The 3,992-nt window shown below is 44.8% G+C and overlaps 1 long non-coding RNA gene across 1 annotated transcript; it reads left to right on the plus strand.

Annotated features, from left to right (window-relative positions):
• The first annotated feature begins 215 nt into the window (after window positions 1-215).
• On the plus strand, window positions 216-3,784 carry LOC144321620 (uncharacterized). Its single transcript, XR_013387219.1, has 2 exons — window positions 216-347; window positions 1,597-3,784. It is a non-coding gene; the product is annotated as an uncharacterized LOC144321620 (long non-coding RNA).
• Window positions 3,785-3,992: the final 208 nt, after the last annotated feature.

Here is a 3,992-nt window from a genome sequence, read left to right on the forward strand (position 1 = left end):
GCAGTAAACTGACAAAAGAATAAATTAAAATTGACAATGAATGATTAAGAAATTTCATTGCTTGATCACTAAAAAAAAAAAAAGACTTAAAGTTTACAAAAGAGATATAAATTTTAAAAAATCCTTGCCAATTTGATAGATGGAAGATTATAATACCCCGTGTTGCCAATATAATTTTTTTTAAGGCAATTTGCCATTTCTTTCAAAATTCTTCCAGGTATGTGTGTCCTTTCATTAAGAATTTCACTATTACCAAATCATCAGAGAATGAGCTTAAAGATTTCTGGACTTATTGATCATCTCAGGATCATAATGGCAAAATCTGGAACATGGCTACAAAGGTTAAGGTAAGCCTATGCAATGGCATAGTGGTGGCTGTAAGAATCATGGGCAGAGGACAATTAAATGAAGGAGAAATTAGTCCCAATCTATTATTTACTTCTTTACTTTTACTTTTTAAAATTTTATTTATTTACTTGAGAGAGAGAGAGCAAGAGAGAGAGGGAGAGGGAGAGAACATCTGAAGCAGACCCATGCAGAGCGTGGAGCCTAACATGAGGCTCAATCCCACAGCCACAAAATCGTAATCTGAGCCAAAACCAGAGTCAGATGCTTAACCAACTGAGCCATCCAGGTGTGCCCCCTCAATCTGTTGTTTAGTGAAAAATCAGGACACACACCAGTCTGCATGGCACACAGATGTGTATTTTGGGGCAGTTTGGGGAGGTGGGATCTGGAGTGCCCAGCCTGCTACTGAATCCTGGGCCCACCAACCTCCCTGGGGAATCCTGGGCAGATTCTCTGCCTCTTCCAAACTGTAGTGCCTTCATTTGTAAAAATGGTAGTAATGAAAGTGCTTTCCTAACAGGGCTGTACTGTATATGGCCTGAGATCATCCAGGCAAAGTACTTAGTACACTGCCTAACTCAGAAATGTATATTAGGTCATCATTGTTTTTAAAAACAAGGTTGAAAAATATGCATGGAAAATAGACCAGGAGAACCTATACTAACCCCTGGTAGTGGGACTGTCACTGGTTTTTGCTTCTTTTTCCTCTTCTGGGTTTTCTGCATCGAATGCAGACTGCAGTTGCAATGTTAAAACACACGTACAATAAATACTGCTTTTGAAGGAGGTTACCAGGAGTCTTCAGGGAACAGCTGAAACCCATCTTTCTAGGAAGAAAAGAAAGAAGAAACGGCCAGATGAGGGGGAACCACCCCCACGCTCTAGGAAACAAGCTCCGAGCCTCTGGGGCTGCGGGGCGGAGGAGCGCCACTCCCCAGCCTGCCCGGCAGCGGGCCCGGGGTCACCGCTGCGGCGTAGCTGGGTGCAGGCTGCACACTGGCCCATTGTCTGGCCACGGCTGCGCCGCGGTCAATGAGAAGCAGATGGCCCAGACGCCGTGTGCACGCTGTGTTTTCCCTCCGCGCACACCTCCGATGCAGGCCCTGCTTGGAGCCCCTGGCGAGGCAATCTGCTTTTCATTTTATAGGCAGGGAAAAGCTGCAGAGGAAGGAGGGCGGGGGGGCCGTAGTTTTCAAAGTGTTGGGGGAGTTGATATAACAATAATTCAATTCTCTCCTATTCTGAAAGACAGGGCCGTCCAACCTCTCTGGGTGCCTGCACTGGCCCAGCTGTAAACGCAAGGTCATCTTGCACTACCTCAGGCAGAAGCAAGCCAACCCCTGTGGCCTGGATTCCAAGACCCAAAGCTCTTAGGACCAGCAGCCTGGAGAAGAATTCAAACTGGGGCTTCTTCAATCTGCATTGTGTAGAGGATCCCGGAAAGAGAGTTGAGAGGCCGGGGAGCAGCAGGCCTCCCACCCTGCAGTCAAGGGAATCATTATCCACACTGGCAACCAGTGGGTAGCCGTCCTACCCATGGGGCTCCTCCTTCCCCTTGCCTTGAGGCACTATGCTTTCCTGGATAGGGGCTGGGCTCTGGACCCCACAGCCGTGTCTGGAATGTCATCCCAGCTCTCTGCATCCTTGCTGTGTTACCTTAGATCAGCTACTTAAAATCTCTGAACCTCTATTTCTTCACCAGACAGATGGGCGTGAGACTTCTGTTACCTCAGAAGAAATAAGATGATCATAGGAGATAATACACAGGAGTGTCCACAGAGTGCTTGGCACATATTAAGTGCTTATGATGGTCAGCTATTACCATTGCTATAATGGCCAGGTTCTCTCTGGGTCTTATTTCCCTCTTCTTTACACCATGGCATCATTTATGACCCAACATGCTTTGGGGACTTATTTCTTCTCATAGCAGCGGCTGTATTCAGTCTTTGCTGGGGGAGGGGGGGTCCCCTGCTGCTGTAGCTCATGTGCATTTCAATCTGCAGTCACCAGTGATTTATGTTGTCTTTGGGATGAGTCTAGATCATTGTATGTGATTCCTGTGGGACCGCCCAACATGGTCCAGGGTTTTCCCCAATCAGGCAATTGGGTAGCAAGCACTAGCCTTGAGAGCCAGAGAGTGGCTTGTAGGTAGGCCCAGTAGAGGGGTTTCCCCTGAAGCCCTAAAATATGGGACAGCAGGAGAAGAAAAGACCAGAGCAGATGGTTGCAGAGGCAAGTCTAGGAAGAAAAGACAGAAATAGTCCCCAGAAGAAGGGGAGCACCCAGGGGGCATCTGAGAAGACATCAGAGAAGGGTCAGAGTTTCAAAACATTCAGGAAGGAGAGTGGCCTTTTGGAGGTGGTCAATGATGAGAGAGACATCATTAACATGAAAGTCTGGAAGACCAAGAATCCTAAAGATACCAACATGATGGACAAACAAATCATAGGCACAAAGAAAAGAGCAAGGGTCTGTGTAGTCTGCATGGTGACTGAGACTTTCAGAAAGAGATGATGAGTAAATTGCATCAGGTATGTCCAAATCAGGTGAGAGTGTGTCTGACTGGCAGCTTCCCTGGATGTGCTAACTACACTTATTTGTCCGCAAACAAAAATAGCTCATTTGTCATAAGGGATGAGGTCCCAGGGTGTGAGACAACATCTTCCCTCGGTGAGCAGGTGGGTAGTTCTGTTTGAATGGAAAAAACACGCCTCTACAGTGATACAGTTACTTTTCATGCAGATTTTTGGGTTGGGTCCTATATCTCAGAAATAAATGGATCAGAGACCTGGCTAAGATGAGAAGTCCCAGAAAAACAACTTAAGTTTCCAGTGACAGATGAATGAATAAGGAGAATGTGGTATATCCATACACAACAGAATATTACTCAGCCATAAAAAGAATGACATGTTGCCTTTTGGAACAACATGGATAAACCCTGAGGGCACTACACTAAGTAAAAGGAGTCAGATAGAGAAAGACAAATACTATATGATTGCTCTTCATTGTGGAATCTTCAGAGAAACAAAAAAACAAAACCCAGCTCATAGATACACAAAATAGATTGGTGGTTGCCAGAGGTGGTAGGGGTGGAGGTGGCGGACAAAATGGGTCAAGTGCATCAAAAGGTACAAACTCCTAGTTACAAAATCAGTAAGTCATGGGGATGTAATATACAGCATGGCAACTAGAGTTAATAACATGGCATTGCATACTTGAAAGTTGCTGAAACAATAATAGATCTTAAAAGTTCTCACCACAAGAAAAAAAGTTCTCATCATAAGAAAAAAATTGGTACCCAGGTATGGCAACAAATGTCAAATAGACTTATTGTGGTCATAATTCTATAATATATTCAAATATTGAATCATCGTGTTGTAATGAAACTAATATAATATTGTATGTTCATCATGCTTCAATTAAAAAAGAGAGAAGGTGGCACCAAGATTGATAGTCATGCTGTCCTTTGTATCAGCCAGGGATAGGCTAGGTTATGCTGCAGTAACAAACAATCCCAACTCTCAGAATCATTAGACAACAAAGATTTATTTTTCATTTATGCCACAGTCCAGTGTGGGTTGACCAGGGCTTTGTTCTGCGTACTCCCACCTGGGGATTCGGGCTGATGGAGCAGCCACTACCTC

Source organism: Canis aureus, chromosome 10, assembly GCF_053574225.1.
Source record: "Canis aureus isolate CA01 chromosome 10, VMU_Caureus_v.1.0, whole genome shotgun sequence".
In the NCBI taxonomy this organism is placed as follows: Eukaryota; Metazoa; Chordata; class Mammalia; order Carnivora; family Canidae; genus Canis; species Canis aureus.